Source organism: Cupressus sempervirens, chromosome 2, assembly GCF_028749045.1.
Source record: "Cupressus sempervirens isolate cs-2001-9-10 chromosome 2, ASM2874904v1, whole genome shotgun sequence".
Classification (NCBI taxonomy): Eukaryota; Viridiplantae; Streptophyta; class Pinopsida; order Cupressales; family Cupressaceae; genus Cupressus; species Cupressus sempervirens.
Genome location: NC_143119.1, coordinates 275045254 through 275067160, shown reverse-complemented (window position 1 = coordinate 275067160; position 21907 = coordinate 275045254).

Below are 21907 nucleotides of genomic sequence, written 5' to 3'. Positions count from 1 at the left end.
ATCTCCCTCAACTTTTCTTATAATTATTTCAATCATTTCCAACAATCTCCCTCTTTGGCATTGATGGCAAACCAAACTAATCAAGTAATCAATTCAGTTACCACCAAGATTGTATACATTGTCTTGCTGTATTTCACTACTGATCTCATATATCTCCCTCTTTCATATATATATATATATATATATATATATATATATATATATATATATATATATATATATATATATATATATATATATATATATCTTTCTTTGCATTTGATCAGTTTCCCTGCATATTTCTCCCTCTTTGACATAAATGCCAAAGATGTAGCAAAATATAAGCTTTGGCTTCTTGTTTTTTTTCTCCCTCTGTCACCATGCTTATGACTACTTTGGAGTTTCTGTACCTACTGTCATCCTTTGCATCAACCTATTAATATTTCAATGGTTTATTCCTATTGATGCAAGGCAGCTTTCTTGTTGCCTTAAATTGCTTGGGTTAGGGGTATGACCCCCAATTTGCCTCTAAGATATTCATAGGCATCCTTAGGCAATGGTTTGGTGAAGATATCTGCAATTTGTTCCTTTCTGTGAATGTATTCCAACTTCACTTGTTTGTCTTCTACCAATTCTTTGACATAATGATACTTGATTGCGATATGCTTGGTTTTTGCATGCATCACTAGATTTTTGGATATGTTTATAGCACTTGTATTATCACAATACAATATCACTAGTTTGGTTACTTCTTCTTTCATTCCATTCAATAGATGTGTGAGCCATACAATGTTTGTACTATTGACTACAACTACCACATATTCTGATTCTGCATTGGATTGGGATATACATGTTTGTTTCTTGCTAGTCCAGGTAACCAGCCTTTTGCCTAGAAATAATGCGCCTCCACTTGTGCTTTTTCTGTCATCAATCTTTCCTCCCCAGTCTGCATCTGTATATGCATTGAGTTCAAATTTTCCATTCTTTTTGTAGTATAGACCAAAATCATTAGCCCCTTTGAGATATCTCATTTTTCTTTAGGATTAGCAAAAAACCTAGCCACTATTCCAACTACTAATGCTATGTCTGGTCTTCTATGTACAATATATTGTATTTTTCCAATCATGGATCTGTACATTGTTTGATTGACTTTAGTTGACTCATCATTTTTGGACAGCTTATTTCTTGTAGCCATTGGTGTGCTTACTGGTTTGGATTCCTCCAATCCAAACATTTTAAGAATTTCTTTGATGTACTTTGATTGTGTAATAAATATTCCATGTTTAAGTTGGTGTACTTGCAATCCAACAAAAAAATTGATTTCTCCAAACATAGACATTTCAAATTCATGTTTCATTTTGTTAGCAAAATTTTTGCAAAGTACTTCCTTACCACCAAATACTATGTCATCCACAAAAATTTCAGATACAATAATGTCTTTACCTTCTTTAGCTTTGATGTACATTTTGATATTATCATCAGTTCTTTCAAATCCAATTTGCACTAGATACTTGTGAAGTCTCTCATACCATGCTCTAGGTTCTTGTTTCAAACCATAGAGTGCTTTATGTAGCTTACACACCATATCCCTATTGTTCTCATCAATAAATCCTTCTGGTTGTTCAATGTAGATTTTACATCCATCTGAAAGACTTTGAAATCTTTGTAGGCAGTATATGCAAGTAAAGTTCTTACTCCTTCCATTCTAGCAATAGGAGAGAATGTTTCTCCATAATTTATTCCTTCTTCTTGAGCATAACCCTTGCATACTAATCTGGATTTATTTCTAGTAACCTCACCATTCTCATCTAGTTTGTTTCTGAATACCCATTTGGTACCAATCACATTCTTGTTAGTTGGTTTGGGAACCAAACTCCAGGTTTTGTTTCTTCTTATTTGATTAATTTCTTCTTCCATAGCTTTATACCAGTCATCATCCTATGATGCACCATATACTATCTTGGGTTCATATTTGCTGATCAGACATGATTCATGTCTTAGTTTATTCCTTTTCATTGGTCTTGCATCTTTGTCACCAATTATCTATTCAGCAGGGTCATGTCTTTTTACATATTTGGATAATCTTGGCTCTGTCCTTGTTTCTATGTTTGATCTTTCAGATTTAGGATCACTATGCACTTCATTATTAGGTTGTTCTTCATTATGTGTACTATCTTCTAAATCAGATTGTGTATTTTCTCATTTTGTAACTCAGCTTCTGAATGCAACTCGGCATTCACTGGTTGTGAATCAGTTGAAACTGACAATTGTTGATTTTCAATTTGATTGTCATCATCCTCATCAACAGTCATTCCTTCATAAGAATATACAAAAGTTTTGTATTCTTCCATTTTCTTTAGTTCTTCAGCTTGGACTTCTGTGTGCTCATCAAAATTTACATTTTCACTTTCCACAATTTTGTTAGTGTTAACATTCAAACACTTATAGGCCTTACTTCTAGTGGAGTAACCAAGAAATATACCTTCATCACTTTTTGTATCAAATTTTCCATTTCTAGTATCCTTCAGGATAAAACAATAGCAACCAAACACTTTGAAATGTTTTACATTGGGTGAGTAACCATACCATAATTCAAAAGGTGTTGTATTTGTACCTTTCTTTACTTGTACTCGGTTCAGTGTATGAATAGCTACACTTACAACTTCTCTCTAGTATTTTAGAGCAACATTCTTTTCCATCATTAATGTTCTGGCACAGTCAATCACAGATCTGTTTCTTCTCTCAGTAATTACATTCTGTGGGGGAGTTCTAGGAGCTGACATTTGTCTTTTGATTCCATTGTCATTATAGAATATCTCAAATTCTTTTGATGTAAATTCACCACCTCTATCTAATCTTAGAAATTTTAGGCTTTTTCCAGTTTCCTTTTCAATTCTGGCCACATACCACTTAAACATTTGAAAAGCATTAGATTTTTGTTTTAAGAACATAACAGTCATCATCTTGGAATAGTCATCAACAAATAGCATTATGTATTTATCTCTTCTACAGCTTTGTATTTCCATTGGGCCACATAAGTCAGTGTGAACTAACTCAAGTATCTCTTTAGATTTATAGTTCTTGCTTTTGAAACTTGATTTTGTCATCTTTCCTAGTTGACATTGTTTGTACATGATATGATCAGGCTTTTTCAGTTTTGGTAGACCTCTAACTTTCTTCATTTTGCTAATGTTGACTAGATTATCAAAATTGACACGACATAATCTTCTATGCCATAACCATTCATCATCAAATTTTGCAAATAGACAAGAAGCATCATCCATATCAAGGTAAAACAAATTACTCTTTGTTTGAACTCCTTTTCCTATTAGTTTACCATCAATATCATAGATTTTTCCTGTTTTGTTTTCAAATTCCACTTTGCAACCTATATTGCCTAACTGTGAGACACTTAGTAAATTGTAGTTTAATTCTTCAACATAGTATGCATTATCACATGAAATTTGTTTTGTGAGCTTAATGGAACCTTTTCCTTTGATTTGACATGGAGCATCATTACTAAATCTAACACTATTTCCATCATACTGAGTAAAGTTGACAAACTTACTTTTGTCTCCTATCATGTGATGTGAGCATCCACTGTCTATGATCCATCTGTCATTCTTCTTTATACAAGTCACCAGTGTTGTGGCTTCTTCTTCTTCAAATTGGTCCTTCATGGCTACATAAACAAATTCATCATCATTGTCATTAGAATTTTCTTCAACAATATAACACTTCTTACCTTTTTCTTTGTAATCTCTTTTGTCATCATCTCTGCTATTCTTGTATGTATTGCTTTCCTTGGAATCCTTTTTCTGTGGACATCTTGCAGCAATATGACCTACTTCATTGCAATTGAAATAGATGATAGGCATCTTATTTTTGAGTTTTCCTTTGCCCCTGTGAAATCTTCTAGCAAGCAATGCTTCCAATTGTTCCACATCTTCCTCATTAGTGCTACTGTCACTAGATACATACTTCATTTTTCTTCCTTTCTTTTATTTTACCTATTCGGCATCTTTTAGTGATAACTTTTCCTTAAAAGGAGATTCAACATTTTTAGGTTTGTAGTTGTCAAAGTTAGATAACTCAAATGCTGTGAGTCTACCTATTATACCTTCAAAGCTTAGATTATTTCCTGGTATGCATCTTAGTTCTTGTATTGCTGATACTCTAATAGAATAGATAGGGAGCAAGGTTCTTAAGAACTTAATATTAATAGTATCCTCATCCAGTTGACCATTCAGGCATCTTATTGCACTAACCGCTTCCTTTATTCTTGTACCATACTGAGAAACATTCTCATTTTCCTCCATTTTCATGTCGTCAAACTTTCCTTTGAGAGTTTCTCTTTTTTCTCTTTGTACATTCTGATCTCCTCCATAGATGTCTGATAGTTCTTTCCACATTTTGAATGCAGTGTCATGTCCTTTGATATCATCAAATTCAGCATAGTTGAGTGCAGATGCAATTTCCAACATTGTCTGACTATGTTCTTGTTTTTTTTTCATGTCTTCTGCAGTAGGAGCACCTATTGGATCTACATGTTCAGTGGCAATTGAATTTTGGGCATAATCTCCTATGGATCCAAGATGTGGCTTCATCAAACTTTGCCATGCAACAAAGTTGTCTTTGTTGAGCTTGGAAATTTCTCTTTTTGGCATTTTGATCTTTTCTGCTAGTAGTCCCTTTAAACTGAATCAGCAGTTTGGCTCTGATACCAATTGTTAGAATTCTTTAGAATAACTGAGAGGGGGGGGGGGGGGGGGGGGGGGGGGGGGGTGAATCAGTTATTCAAGGTCCAAATGCCCTATTAATACCTTTTTACTACTTTTGATGAATCCATATCCTTTTCATCTATTCAAACTTAAATCAATCATATAAGCAAGTTACAGTAAATCAACATGCAAAGATAAAACACTCAAGATCAACACATGACACAATGATTTATGTGGAAACCCAATTCAAAAAAAACCACCAGTAACATGCTACTTGATTCTCACTCTTCTGAAGTGATGCCCTGTTAAAAGCTTGCCTTGTTAAAGGCTTACTATAGATCCAGAATCAGTATGCAAAGAACATTAACAAATAAAGTAAACATTCACAAACCAAAAACTAAATTCACATAAATGCTTAGAAAAATAAAGAAAACAAGAAGTGCAAACCTCACAAGAGAAAACACACCATGCTTTCTTGATTCTATAGATGTGTCCTTTTGCTATGGATGTATGCTCAAGATGCTCAAAAGCTGCTTCAATGGAGATGGGTAATGGCAAATTGGTAGCTTTGTGAGCTCTCAATTTGGCATTATAAGGGTATGGTTGATGGCTTTGGTTATCAAAATAGCATGGTAACTTTAGCTCAAAGATTGTTGATGAAATGGCTTGGGATGGGATTCAATTTATAGGCTAAGGGGTAGAGGGATGGAGGGCTTAGATGCAAGGATGGATGAAGGCTTAAGGAGGGCTAGGATGCACTCAAAGGAGAGCACATGGATTGTGCTTGTTTAGCACCAATGGGAAGGTGACACTTGTCATAAGGAGGATGAGTGTGAGAGGGTAGGGTAAAGGGTTGGTTAAAGTCATGATGAATGGGGTTGAGTATCTAAGAGGGATGTAAGAGGAATGAGTGTGGAAGAGGGAAGAGTGTGGAAGATGGGTGTAAGAGTCATGAGTGGGCTTGTAACAGTCTTTTATGTTTTGTAAGAGCACTCATGACTTAGTGGTTGGGTTTTTTGAGGGGAGACTTTGGTTTGGATTAGGAAAGTCTTAAACTTGTTTAAGGAATGTGACAACATTAGGGGCTGGATTAGTCTTGGGTTTAGGATTAGATTAGGGATGTTAGAGATGTGCAAGTGGATGGCATTAATGAGGGTGGGTGAGTTAGTGGCTAAGCTTGGTTAGTATGGGTGGATGGGGTGGATTAGGCTAAATGGAGGATTAGAGATAGGTTAGGGGTTTTTGAATTTGAGGATTTCATTTATCAAATAGATTTATTTAATAAATGGAGATTTTTGGAATTAGATAGAAGAATAGGATTTAATTGATAAATAATAGATTATTTGATTTATCAATTAGGACTATAGATGATTAATTAAATTAATCAACTAGGGGATGACAAAGGATTAATTAAATAGAAATTTAATTAATAATGTCTTTTTAGATAACTAAATAGGATTACTGAAATAGTGTAATCAAATTTAGGTGTCTACATTTTGCCCCTCTTTGAAATAGTGTTGAGACAACACTATTTCAAAGAAGTTCGAATGAAGACGACACAAAGAAGATGTTTTAGCAACAAGGTTGCCCCAGTCTCGGATAAGAAAAGGAGAGACTAGACTTAGATGATGCCCCCTCAAGAAGGCGGCGAGGAGAGAAATGAGGCTCGACGACTTCTTGAAAAGTACAAAAAATTGAGACGAGCTGAGATGCAGGTTGGCGAAGAGAAGAGGCTGAATTAGCTCAAACTCTCACTACAGGAGAATGATAAAGGGAAATCAGAGGCACAACAGTAAAGAAAGCTTAAGACTTTCCAGGATTGGGGGGGGGGATGGAGGAGCGGAGCGCTATAAAAGGAATCCATGGTAGGGAGATGGATGATAGAATGATAAAGCTGATGCAACAGGATTTCAAAGAGTCAGACTGGCGAAAGATGGGTTTCGGAGATCCCTAGGACTAGGATTGTGGATCTCGAAAGATGAGGCTTAGTGGATTGATTTGATTGGTGGATCCCTAAAGCTAAGCGTGAGGAGTGATTCAAAGAGATACTGATGCATAAGCTAGGTTAGGAGTGACAGATGTAGGATATGGGGGATAATGGAGATGAAGGGAATCCATTGAATCTTTTTGAGCATGGGGATACTTCAAAGAGAAGTACCACCATGTAGTTGAGCACTAGATTTGCTATAGGACTATTGGTTAATTGCCAGGGTTACCAAGAACATCAAGGCCTTTTTACCAACCGTCCAGAGGACTGACGAACTAACTCAAAATAAACACAAAAAGATTGCCCCAGTATCACACATGAATCCCAGAGGAAGCAACGTGGAAACGACACTAGGTAACCCACAAGCAGAAAAAGAAAACAAGCAAAAGACTTGATCAAGACCTTACGCTCTAATTGCCCCATTCGCAACATACCATGATATGGAAGATCATGGAAACCTTGAGGAGGGAACAAGGAGATTGCTTGGAAAAGATATTTCAAGACCCAAAAGGGAAGATCCCAAATCAAAAGAAAGCGAAAATCCAAAAGAGGACTGTTTGCCAACGAGATGGGTAGGACGAGGTACTAACGGACCAAGATCAGACATGAGGAAAGCTATATCCTGCAAGGATCTATCAAAGAGCACCTAAGCTGATGGATCTAGATGAGTGATGCATCTGGCAAGCCAAACTAAGAAGGATAACACTTTGGTGACAGGACATCTAGCTAAAAGATGCATTGGAATATCTAACCAAAGTGTGCGATGTGTGCAAGATGTTGACCAAGGATGAACTAACACGAAAGCCAGATAGATACAATGATACTAAGCTAAAGAGGATGTACAAGCTGATAGACCAAGATATGTTACAAATGTACAATTTTGTTCATGTTTTGGTTTTTTGTGAGATGGAAATGTTTGTGAAGGATGGGATGTCTATAATAGTTGATAGGTGGATAGGTAGATGGTTTGTGAAAAGCTTAAGGAAAATGGGATTCTGTGTGTGCATGTGATAGGATACAGGCTAGGATACAAGATCATTTACAAGCTGGAATATGGTACAAGCTTTGGACAAGATTCAGATATATACAAGGTATGGTACAAGATTTACAAGGTATTATACAAGCTTTGGTACAAGATTTACAAGCTGTACAGGAGGTATTGACAAGCTCCATCAGATTTTGGATATTTGATTGGAACACCAAGGGAACAAGCAGGTGTTTTATGGGATGGTGGGTGGATGTATGAGGGATAGGATAGTGATAGATAATGGATTAGTCTTTAGCACACAAGGCACCTGAATTACCAGATTTTCACCAAGGTACCTATCCAAGGTGCTTGAATTGCCAAGTTTTCACCATTGGACGCTTATTTCTCTTTACTATTTTTCTTTGTATTTTTCAAAAGCTGGGTATACCAAGGATCTTCAAGCATAGAACTTCTTGAGATGAATGATGTTAGTGGGATCATTCAAGAGTTCTCCTTCTGGTGTAGATAATTGATAGGCTTCGGAGCCAAAGGAGGCAGTAACCACATAGGGACCAAGCCATGTAGGTTCAAACTTGCCTTTCTTTTCTCGATCTGCTTGGACTTTCATATTTTCTTTGAGGACCATGTCACCTGGCTGAAAGTGTCATGGGAGCACCTTCTTGTTGAAATTTCTTTTGAGACGAGTTTGATAGACTGTGAGATGGTCATAGGCTTGTTGTCTCTTCTCGTCTAAGAGATCTAGCTGGGTGAGTCGAGCTACTCTGTATTCTTCATCTGAGATTTTCCCTCGCAAATATATGCATAGTGAGGGAAGTTCAACTTCTATAGGTAATACCGCTTTGGCACCATAGACTGGGGAGTATGGAGTTGTGCCTGTGGATGTACGGAAGGAAGTTCGATAGGCCCATAGAGCCGGATTTATTTGAAGGTGCCAATCACGGCCGGAATCATTGACAACTTTCTTTAGGATTTTGAGGAGGGTTTTATTAGTTGCCTCTGCCTGGCCGTTACCTTGTGGGAAATATGGGCTAGAAAAGCAGTGATGGATGCGGAGGGAAGTGCATAATTCTTCCATGTTGAGATTTTCAAAATTACCTCTGTGGTCAGTGAAGATGGTGAATGGGATGCCGAAGCTGCAAACAATGTGGTACAAGATGAATTTGGAGACTTGAACTCCTGTAGCTGAGACTAGGGGGACTGCTTCCACCCACTTAGTGAAATAGTCTGTAGCTATTATTATCCATTTATGTCCATCAGATGAGAGAGGTGTGATAGTTCCAACTAGATCAAGGCCCCAACAAGCAAAAGGCCAAGGTGGTGCAATAGGCTGTAGATCCTGTGCTGGAGCGTGCACAAGATTTGCATGCTGCTGACATGGGAGACACTTTCTGACAAAGTCACAAGAGTCTTCTTCAATGGTAGGCCAATAGTAGCCTGCTCTAAGGATTTGTCGTGCTAGGACAATACCACTCGTGTGGGCACCACAAAGTCCAGAATGTACTTCTTTTAATGCCATCGCGGCCTCATTTTCATCTAAACATTGAGAGAGAGTATCGTGATAACCTCGACGATATAGGGTATTGGCTATGATAACATAGCGGGATGATTTTTGAATAAGGTTTTGGCATTGGGTGCGTGTGAGGTGAGGGGATATGATACCATCATTAAGGTAAGCGTGAATTTCATGGTACCAAGGGGATTGGGGACCAACCAAGATACAAACATGATTTGAATCCTCATTCGCATAAGCAGGTGTGAGGAGCTGCTCAACTAAAAATTCATACTGCGTAGCATCTTGGGGAATTTCCAAGAGCGAGCCGATAGTGGCCATGGCATCTGCTGCCTTATTCTGCATTCGAGGCACTTGTGTAAACTGAAGCTTTGTAAAATGTTGGGTCAGTTGATCAACTAGCTCTTTGTAGGGTAATAGCTTTTCATCTTTGGTTTGATATTCATTTCAGACTTGTTTGATGATGAGTTGGGAATCACCAAAGACTTGTAACTCAGTGATATTCCATTCTGCAGCTATCTTTAATCCTGCTACAAGAGCTTCATATTCTGCTATATTGTTGGTGCTAGGGAATTGTAGCTTGAAGGCTTTTGGAATGTAATCTCCTTGAGGTGTAACTAATAATATTCCTGTCCCTGATCCATGAGAGGTGTATGAGCCATCAAAATAAAGCTTCCATGGGGGTTGTTCTTCAATTAGGCAGATATGCTCATCTGGAAATTCTGTGAGCAAAGGATATGCATCTACTAGAGGTGCATTACCTAGGTGATCTGCTATAGCTTGCCCTTTGATTGCCTTTCTGTCCACATATTGGATGTCAAACTCACTTAGTAGCATAACCCATTTGGCCAAACAACCTGTAAGTGCTGTTCTGGAGAGCATATACTTGAGAGGGTCAATCTTGGAGACTAGTTGGATGGTATGACTTAGCATGTAGTGGCGAAGCTTTTGAGTTGAGAAAACAACTACCAAACAAGCTTTTTCCATAGGAGTGTAATTGAGTTCATAACCAACTAGGGTTCTACTGATATAGTAGATGGCTCTCTCTCTGCTATAATCATCATGTTGTGCTAGAAGTGCCCCTGGAGCAGTAGGTGTTGCTGATATATATAAGATCAAGGGATGACCAGGAACTGGTGGAACCAAGATAGGGGGATTGGTGAGGTACTGCTTGAGCTGATCGAAGCTACGCTGACATAAAAGATCCCACTTGAAGTTCTCATTCTTCTTTAGCAAGTGTGAAAATGGTGTACACTTATTTGCAAGTTGGGAGATGAAGCGCCAGATAGATTGAAGTTTTCCCTGAAGAGAGCAAAGTTGTCGCAGTGTCTGGGGAGGAGGCATGTTTAAGATAGCCTTGACCTTTTTGGGGTCGATCTCTATACCTCGTTTAGAAACTATGAAGCCTAGAAGCTTGCCAGATGTGACCCCAAAGACACACTTCTTGGGATTTACCATGAGATGATATTGGGCCAACCTATCAAAGACTTTCTCTAGGTCAGTAAGATGATCCATGAAGGTGTGAGATTTGACTAGGATATCGTCCACATAATCCTCCAAAATGCTATGGATAAGATCATGGAAAATGGCTGTCATAGCTCTTTGATAGGTAGCCCCATCATTCTTTAGGCCAAAAGGCATCATGGTGTAGCAAAAGGTTCCCCAAGGGGTAGTGAATGTTGTCTTATGATGGTCCTCTTCTGCAATCTTGATCTGATTATACCCAGAAAATCCATCCATAAGGGACAAAATTTCATGTCCAGCTGTAAGATCTACAATCATATCTATATTGGGCAAGGGAAAATCATCCTTTGGACAAGCTTTGTTAAGATCTCTAAAATCAGTGCAGATTCTGATGTCACTGGAAGGCTTAGTGACAGGGACCATGTTGGAGATCCATTCTGAGTAGTCGATAGGTCGGATAACCTTAGCAGCTAACATTCTTTCTAGTTTAGCTTTGACTAGTAATGTCACCTTGGGGTGCATTTTTCTAAGCTTTTGTCTGACGGGCTTGATCTTTGGATCGACTGCAAGATGATGAACTACAAGCTTTGGATCAAGTCCTGGCATGTCTTGATATGACCATGTAAATCGGCCAATGTTCTCTCATAAAACCTCAAAGAGGAGGTCAGCTTGGTCTTGTGATAGGGATGCAGCAATGTGAACAATTGTAGGGATCTCTGAAGAACCAATGTTGACTTCTCTAGTATCCTCTATTAGAATAGAAGACACCTATGGTCGATTATCTTGAGGAGGCAATACTAAATCCTCATGTTCTACTTGTGGCTCTAGATTTTCTTGCTGAGGGGTTCTCTTCGCTGCCTTAGCTAGTCCCAGATTTACCTTAGTTCCAGTTTTGGGTGTATCGAAACTAGGTTGGGGATTTTCTCCAAAATACCCCTTTGGATCTAGCTTGTAGATGTAGGCAGAATCTGGCTTTGTCTTCTTATGAGGAGTTTCAGCTCCCATGAATCTTAGAAGCACTTCCTCTGATACGAACTCATCAATATGTATGACACTTGGTTGGTCCCAATCTATGAGTTGTGGATGAGCAAGTGGTAGTTCAATGAGATGGATGGATAGTTCTCAGAGAATAGAGTCTCCTAGGAAGATTTCGTCTGGGATATCGTCGTAGGCTCTCTTTTCAACTTCCTTAGGAATGTCTTCAATTTCAACAAGGTTGCGGTGGATGTTCGAAAAAGCATGACCGTTCTCGTTGGTGCCCCCAGTTGTGGGTATGCCAAAGCCAAGACCTGACTTTATTTCCCAATTATGTGCTTCGATGGGACATTGCATGCCCCTTTCTTTTGGTCCTAGTCCACCTCCTTGATAGTTCCATTTTTCAGTGATGAGCATATGTTGTTGGGGATACTTCTAGCTGAAGTGATCAAGGCGTGCTTGATTTCTTGGAGGTGCATCCTTATGTAGCCAATTGTTGATATCTAGAGTGAGCTCCTCATGAAGAGGGGTTTTTGAGGACACAAAGGTGGTTGGGCCAAACTGTTTGTATTGAGGAGGTGGAATCTCCTTAGCTTTGTGATATGTTGGCCGTCCATGGGTATGTTGATCAAGTGGGATTGCTCCGACAGCAAATGCATCTGATAGACTATATTCTCCATAACCTTTGTTGTTGATCTTTATAGTAGATAGGGTGGAGGCAAGGATGGTTTCTATGTCATTACAAGTGTGGGATGAGCTGGCGATGGCTGTGCCGATGTCTATTCCAGGGCAATGGTTTGTATATGAAGCTTCAACCGCATTGCAGTAAGCAAAGGGTTCTGGATCGGCATGGATGGTTACCTCAGTGCCCTGATGCAGAAATTTGATGCACTGATGGTAGGTGGATGGAACGGCCTTCATAGCATGAGTCCATGGGCGACCGAGGAGGATGTTAAATGGTAGGTTTAGATCAACAACATGGCAAACTATCTCTTGAATGACTGGCCCAACCTTTATTGGTAGCAAAATAGTCCCTTCTGTGGTCCTTTCCAAGTTGTCATAAGCTTTGATGGTGATAACCTCACTGATCATATCTGCCTCAGTATACCCAGCTTGTTTTATGAATTTTAGGGTGCAAATGTTTAAGGCTGATCCATTATCTATCATTACTCTTTTCACGACAAAATTGGATACCATGATGGCTATGCGAAGCAGAAGGGTGTGATCTGGCTCAATCGTGGGTATGTCGGTGGGTTTGAAAGATAGGGCACATGAGGATGAAAGGTGTCCAACAAGATTACGAAAATCAGTAGCATTGATATCAGAAGGGACACGGGATTCTATGAGAGCACTGTCAAGGATGTATTTGTACACAGGACTAGTGCGGAGAAGGTCTAAACTGGATATTTGGGCTGGCATGTTCCCAAGGTATTCCAAGATATTGTACCAGCTTTTTGATGGAGCTGATGGTGTTGATGAAACTGGTGGGCCTGCGATGTTAAATCACGCTCTTCAAGTGGTGACTGCACACTTATTGTCTAGTCCTTGGATATTGATAACATTGACAGAAGGCTCTTTCTCAGATATACAACCTATGAGGCTACCATAGTCTATATAGGATGAAGTGTGGTCATTTTTCTTCCCATGCTGTTGGTTTGGCTGGCGGTTGTTGGTGTTGTTTTGGATAGGTGCTTTTCCAGGATTTTGGTTGTTGTGTGGAGGAAAAGCATTTTGATAAATCTGTAAGCTTGCATTGGGAGAGGTTTGGGCACCAATAGTGATTTCCTTCCAATCAATGAGGTCTTGCACATAGTCTTTCAGTTTCATGCATCTGAGGGTGGTGTGACTGTTTACCCTATGGAACTTGCAATACTCATTGTCCTTGTACCATGCAGCTTTGAATTGGCTTGGATCAATTTGCTGGGTAGGAGGAAATTTGATGAGGTTTTCCTTAGCCAATTTCTCAAAAATAACATCCAATGGCTCACCAAGGGGTGTATAGTTTCTAGGTGCAGGTTGGAATCTAGGCTTTTGCCCTGCAGCTACATTGATGGCATTAGCTTGATTGTTAGACCCTTAAAAGTTGGGTCTTGTATTGTGGTTTTGATAGCTTTGGTTATTTCATTGTTGGTAATTGGTAGCTTGTTGGTTGTTTGTTTGATATGGTGGGTTAGACTGGTTTTGAGAAGGACCAATGATATTCACATGTCTGGTGTCAGTAACCCCATCTATTGCAACATGCTTGTTTTTGTTCCAATACCTAGACTTGTCATTGGAATGTGATTGATTTTGGTTGGCCTCTTTGTAAATCTTTACCACACCATATTTGATGAGTCCTTGCTCAAGGATCATTCCTTTCTCTTTGATATCCTTATAGGTCTACAAATAGTTCATGGTCATGTGGTGAGCCAAGCTGGGATGTGCATTATCAATAAACATTTTCACCACATGGCATTCTGGCAAGGTGCAGGATATGCGGGTGGTAAGGGTTTGCCATCTTTGCAGGTATTCGGCAAGGCTTTCTTCACCTTTTTGCTTGGTGTGGACAAGATCAACTATTGATAGCTCTGTTTCAACAAGATGGGCATATTGGGCTACAAATGCCTCAGATAATTCAGCAAAGTTTTTAATTGTGCCATAGGAAATTCTATAAAACCATTCAAGAGCTGGTCCAGCCAAGCTTTTGGGAAAAAGGCACAAGAGGAAGACATCATTGTATGCCACATCCTCGCAATGCATGTAAAATTCTTTGATATGTGTGACAGGGTCTCCTTTTCCTCTGAATTTGTCAAATTTAGGTACCTCAAAGTGTTTGGGAAATGGTGTCATGGTAATGGCTCTGTCAAATGGGTAAGGACACACATTCTCAAACTTGAATGTCTTTGGATCATTCCCTTCTTGGATGGCTTTCAGAGCTGTCTTCATTTGCTCCCACTCTGAATTGATAGGTGATGGTTGGGGTGCCCCCAATGTAGGAGTGCCTTGAGGTAGGTATGTGCTGGATGGGGCCACTGAATATGGATGGCTGTGAGGGATTTGCTGATAGGGATTGTACATTATTTGGGCAGCTGCATGGTGGATGACGGGTTATTGAGGGGGAGGTGGCGCATATTGCTGCATGTGCTGTGAGGCTTGCTGTTGATATGGAATTTGAGGTTGGGATTGAGGAACATAAGCTGGCTGTGGGATAAATGGATTGCTTTGTGGAGGTAAGGTATAAGATGGTTGTGAGGCTTGGGGAAAGGATCAGAGGGCTTGTGGGGTTTGACCAATATATGTGGGTTGTGCCCCCATTTGGGATGGTATCTGCAAATAATTGGTGGTTGGCTGGGGTCGTGGATTACCTCCTAGAAGTGGCATTGAAAAGTAGTTGGTAATTGGAGGTAATGGATTAGTTGGTGGTGGAGGTGGTGGGAATTGAAAGCTTGGGAATGGAACTGATGGGGTTTGATAGCTTTGTGGCTAGATTTGGAAGCTTGGTAGAGTGGTGGTGGGAGCCGGGGTCACTTGGGAGCTTGGTAGAAGATTGGCAGTAGCTTGTGGGTTTTGATAGCTTTGTGGAGTGAAGGTAGTAGCTTGTGGATTTGTGGCTGGTGGTATTGAGCTCCCAAGACTTAATGGAAATGATGGGATTGTACTTTGGCCTGTGGTGAACAAGCTGGGGATGAAAGGTTGATTACTTGGCCCCATGGGTGGCATCCCTATTTTATATTGCTGAGGTTGGCCAAAGATGCTAGCACTAATTTGGGAGATGGGTGGATTTGGAAGGCTGGGTTGGGGAGCAATAGCAATAGTGAAGGGGGTGAACGGTGAGGTATTTTGAGTAAAGGGGGTTTTGAGCGGAGAGGTATGAACCAAGGATGGAGTGGTGGTGGCTGGGTTGGCTTGTGGCATGGAGATTTGAACTTGGGTGGATGATGGTATGTTTGGGTCTGTTGGGTCATATGGATTGGCTGGAGGCTCTTCTTTTGGAATATATTGAGGATAATTTGGATCATAAGAGCCTATGGGTGGTGGTAGCTGCCCAAACAACGGGTGAGATGGATCTGATAATGGGGGGGGGGGTCTTCCAAAGTCAAAGGTTCCTACATTGTCCCTTCGAAAATTAGCCATGATTGTCTCTTTGTTTTTGTCTATAATGGCGTTTACCAATACTGCATTTCCTGGTTGGTTCATGAAAGCTTCAATGTCAGTAGGTGATGGCATAGCTTGCTCTGGGTTGAAGGATGGCTGAGTGCTCAAGGGGGGTGAGGCTATTCGATCCAAATGATAGGGCTCCATTGTTTCTTTCTTCTTGGCTAAGCGAGTGACGGGTGGCATGAAAAATGCTCCTAGGGATGAGATGCAATAATGCTGATGGATGCAAAAGGGGGAAGCCTTTTCTATGCAAATGATTTCCTAGGTTGAGGCAAAGCTATATGAAAAAACCTAAGGAGGATTGGGTTGGGGATTCTAACTTCAAAGATATGTTGTCAAAGCACAAAAGGTCTGCTTTCCTATGTGCAAGCTTGGTGGTGATTGTGTCAACTTAAGGATAGACTGATGATCCTTTAGGAAGAACACGAGATTGACCACTTGTGGATCCCAACCTTTAGCTCAAGGTGATGAGGGATAAAAAGTGACAAAGCTAGATTACCCTAGACAAAGCTCTGTCAAAGGGATAACCTTGGTGAGATTGGTGGATTTGGAAGATTTTAGGAATGGAAAACTTTTAGCAAGGTGACAACAATTTTGAAAGCTTAGATGTGCAGATTTTCGATTACTAGCTAGATGGTATGATTCTAAATGAGATGGATGAGCTAATAATGCTTAAGGGGATAACCTAAGATGGCTGACTTTTCTACAAAGATGACTCTAGAGTGAAGCTTATCCAAGAAGATGTGGAGAAACAAGGGTGTCTAATCATAGAAATCATGCCTAGTTGGTAAGGCATAAGCAGGATTAACTCCTGGATGTTGGCTAAATTTGATGGTGCACTCTAACTAGGCCTCTTGAAGTGCTTCGTTGGTAGCTTTGTCCTTTGCTTTGTGGAGTTTGGAAATTCGTGGGCTTGGTGTTATTTCTTTTCTCTTGGCTGAAAATTATTGGTATGCTAGAGATGGCTTGAGTTTGACCTTGTGAAACTTCTGTTTGGGTTTGGGTTGTTCCGACATAAATTCCTGAATTTGCTTGGCTTTGGGAAAAATCTCAGTTGTTTTGCTTCAACTTGTTCAACTTTCAAAATAGGCAGTGTCTATGCTAAGTGTGCCCTAAGCTAAGATTGACCAAGTTTGGCAAACATTCATTCAACAAGTAAAATAAAAACAAGCAATAGATAGGAACACCCAGATAGAAGTTTGTGGTTCTCAGAATGTGATACTTGTGCCAAGGAGTGTGTATGTTCTACAAATGTTTTGATCAGTCACTCCAAACACATTAACATCCTAGATGGTTTTCTGTAAGGCTGACAATTGGTTTAGCTAGGGAGTCCTCGATATACGCAAGGTACGTGAGGCCCAAATTCGTAGATGAGACCAAAAGGATGTCACACAGCCGAGAGGAGCGGTAACCCACTTCTCCTCTTTCACTTCTCAAGGGTATAAAGTTCCTTGAGGCTTAGCCCAAATGACAAAATCTTGATCCCAAGAGAGGTGTCTTTCGATTCACCTCCTGATTCTTATACTCTGCCAAAGCGCTGGAGTTGAGGTTGTCCAAGGGGTGATGAAATCCCCAAGCAGGCCTCCTAAAAAGAAACAAGGTTTTGGATCCTAATCTTATTCACCCAAGATGGCCTCGAAAGACCACAAGGGGAGAGAAGACTCGGATGACCTTGGGCTAAAAAACACGCTTGTTGTTTTACCAACTGACTCTTATGTGTGCTAATCTAGACTTTGCAAGCACTCATGTTTAAGAGACAATGTTCAATTCCAACTTGAAGCACCAACAAAAGTAAATCGATCAAAGAATGCAAACAATAAGAAGAGTTAGGGTCAACAAAAGAAAACTCACGCGCCCAGAGGCCCTCCATGTCAAGTATCGATTAATTTTCTTTAAGGCATTCAAGATTGAGTGTGAGTTTGTTTTAAGCCCAAAACAAAAGTGTGTGAGATTCGATTTGAAGCGCGCGCCTGGAGGCTCTCCACGTTAGTTGTTGTTCAATTTTAGTGCCCAAACTTGAAGTGTGATCGATTTAATCTAGAGTTTTGGCCATTTAAGAATTTTGATAAAGTTAAAGCAAACGTTCAAAGACCAAGTGAGTGAGTTAGATTGTGGAACATTTAACACCTTTTTCAAGTAGACCCATCCCCATAAATGGCGCTGAGATTGTAACCAATGGTTAATATTTGATGGGTGATTAGAAAATAGGTGAGTCCAAGGAACTACTCAAATTGATTTTTGTAAATTTGTATTTTAACTTAACAAAGTTTTTTAAATGTCCAAAAATCAAACTTTACCTAGATTGCATGTGAAAAAGAGATTTGTTTTGTTCAATTTTAGAAGCTCCAAATGAAGTGTTTGATATTGTAATGGTTAATTGATCCTTGGCATTCAAGATTGGATTTTTTGTTTTAAGCATGCATTCCAAAGAAAGTTGATTTTAATCCATGACATTCAAGAGTGTGTTTTGAGCAACATTCATTCAATGGAAAATTTGTTTAACCATTCAAGTTCATTTTTTTTTTAGCAACATGCATTCAAAGACAAATGGTTAAACATTCAAGTTCATTTTTTAGCAACATGAAAACTTGCAAGAAACATGGTTAGTGGTTCCATATGTGCTCCAACCTACAATGAGACAAAAAAAAAAGCAATTTAGTTAGTTAGCCAAAATCTTCAAAAATGAGAGCTTAACTATGGGAAAAATTTTTTTAACTTTTTTTGTTATTTTTTCTACGCGTAAAAATGCTTAAAATACAGAGACACCAAAATATGAAGAGGACAAAACAGATTTGTAGCACAGAACACAAGTGACAAGCAGAGACGCCGATTTGCGCAAATGCGGATTTTCGCAGACGACGATTTTTGCAGACGTAGATTTTTACAGATGTCGATTTTTGCAGACGCAGATTTTTGTAGATGTCGATTTTCGCAGACGCAAATTTTTGCAGATGTCGATTTGCATAGACGCGGATTTTTGCAGACGTCAATTTTCGCAGACAGAACAGGTTGCAGGCGCCAAAACTGCGCCAAAAAAGCTGAAAAACGCAAATTTTTTTTTTAGATGGTATTTCTTCTTCCTAAGTGCATTCTTTAACCTGCAAAAAAAAGCAAAACACCCTCACAACACACTCAAACAACAACAAACATTAGATGGTTAGAAAAATGACATATAGATGAAAATAGATGATTAAATGACCCATAGTGGGGTCCCACCGGGCGTGCCAAAATGTAGAACCAGAATCAGTATGCAAAGAACATTAACAAATAAAGTAAACATTCACAAACCAAAAACTAAATTCACATATATGCTTAGACAAATAAAGAAAACAAGAAGTGCAAACCTCACAAGAGAAAACACTCCATGCTTTCTTGATTATGTAGATGTGTCCTTTTGCTGTGGATGTATGCTCAAGATGCTCAAAAGCTGCTTCAATGGAGATGGGTAATGGCAAATTGGTAGCTTTGTGAGCTCTCAATTTGGCATTATAAGGGTATGGTTGATGGCTTTGGTTCTCAAAATAGCATGGTAACTTTAGCTCAAAGATTGTTGATGAAATGGCTTGGGATGGGATTCAATTTATAGGCTAAGGGGTAGAGGGATGGAGGGCTTAGATGCAAGGATGGATGAAGGCTTAAGGAGGGCTAGGATGCACTCAAAGGAGAGCACATGGATTGTTCTTGTTTAGCACCAATGGGAAGGTGACACTTGTCATAAGGAGGATGAGTGTGAGAGGGTAGGGTAAAGGGTTGGTTAAAGTCATGATGAGTGGGGTTGAGTATGTAAGAGGGATGTAAGAGGAATGAGTGTGGAAGAGGGAAGAGTGTGGAAGATGGGTGTAAGAGTCATGAGTGGGCTTGTAAGAGTCTTTTATGTTTTGTAAGAGCACTTATGACTTAGTGGTTGGGTTTTTTGAGGGGAGACTTTGGTTTGGATTAGGAAAGTCTTAAACTTGTTTAAGGAATGTGACAACATTAGGGGGTGGATTAGTCTTGGGTTTAGGATTAGATTAGGGATGTTAGAGATGTGCAAGTGGATGTCATTAATGAGGGTGGGTGAGTTAGTGGCTAAGCTTGGTTAGTATGGGTGGATGGGGTGGATTAGGCTAAATGGAGGATTAGAGATAGGTTAGGGGTTTTTGAATTTGAGGATTTCATTTATCAAATAGATTTATTTAATAAATGGAGATTTTTGGAATTAGATAGAAGAATAGGATTTAATTGATAAATAATAGATTATTTGATTTATCAATTAGGACTATAGATGATTAATTAAATTAATCAACTAGGGGATGACAAAGGATTAATTAAATAGAAATTTAATTAATAATGTCTTTTTAGATAACTAAATAGGATTACTGAAATAGTGTAATAAAATTTAGGTGTCTACACTTACAACACACTGTTAAATGTGACCTTGTTAGAGGATTTCACCAAACTGTTAGGAATGGGCCTGGTTAAAGGTCTTTAGAACATTCTCTTGGAATGTCACCCTGTTAAAGGATTTTTTTAATGGCTATTAAACCAACTTAAGTCCATAGGATTTAGACTTACAGTTACAATTGCTAGAAAGTAACAAAAATGGTCTTTTGATATTATATAACTTACAACATGCTTTGCAGATTTTAGATCATGCTTTCGGTTCAATCCTTATGCTTGGTTTTAATTTCTTTAGCTCTGACGGCTTGTCTTCCTGTCAAGCTTCATCTCCTTGAGTCTTCTAACTCATTCTGTCAATGCAATCACCTTTGTGGTCCTCTATACAAATAGAATTTATGCGCTATCTTCTCCTAGGCACATTGTTCAGCATTTCATGCTTTTATGCTTGACCACTGTCTCCTTTCCTTTTGTCCCCTCCCACTCTCTCTCTCCCCTTTTTTTATTAACTTATGTCTTCTTATATAGAAGTCTGATTTGCCTTTACTGCTCAATTTTCCCTCTTCAATTTTAGGGTTTCAAAATTGATTAGGTAGGATACAATGTATCTACCCCATATCTTGTTTTCTTGAAACTTTGTCAGTTGTATCTTAAAAATGTTCTACATGGTGTTTTGTGCCACCAACTCATCATTCTTATCTTTCTTTTAATTCACAAATTTCTATATAACAACCTTGTCGACTCAGATCTGGCAAATCTTCGATTTCCTAAATAATGCAGCAACTTGGCATTATTGAGTTACTGGTGCTTGGCACCTCTGTGTTACTCGACACCTATACTAGCTCAGCACTTGAACTTGCTCAGCACTTGAACTTACTCGGCACTTGAACTTACTCAGCACTTGATTTTACTCAGCACCACTCGACATCTGAAGTTTACTCGACATTAACTAGAACTTTCTCAGCTCTTACTAGCTTGCCTGGCTCCTTCTCTCTAATGAACTTAGTTTGAGCTTCACAAAAGACTTGGTTATAACCTTAAATCTTTGATATGTTTCAGTGTGCCCATTCTTTGTATTATGTCATCAAATACATTCTTTCATCAATGGCTTAGTTGATCCTTGTACTTCATTCCAACATCATAACTTCAACCTTTCTCTAGGTATTTTAGTTACATCTTATTAATTGCCTCCACCTTGAAAATCAACTAATTGATAGTAATTGGATCACTAAAGCAATTGTCATCCCTGCAAGTAGCAAGTTTGACATCAATGACAAAACAATGATTGAGGACATTCTTTACTAGTTCCATATTTTATTCCAACAATCTCCCTCAAATTTTCTTATAATTATTTCAATCATTTCCAACATAAAAATACACACAATTAAAGAAAATACCTTCTTTTCTTGATTTCTCATTCTATCAATATGCATAATAGTTTGAAATTTAGTAACTATTGTATTTTTTTGTCTTATTCACTCTTTTAATTCAAAATCTCATTTGTAAAATTTAGGGACCAAGTTTGCATGTTTTGATGGTTTGACTGGGATTAATTTTGAATTGCAAAATTTCACAAACACATCCCTCCATTTCTATGATATGGTAGATTTCTAAAGAAGAGTAAAATCTAAATGAATTCATCCTATCCATAGAGAATATTTGAGGATGTGGTTTATTTGAAGGTGCTAGTTTTTTAATTACAATCCAAGCCTCAAATTTATTTATGAATGTATTCATTATTACAATCCAAAAACTAAGAAAATAGTTCT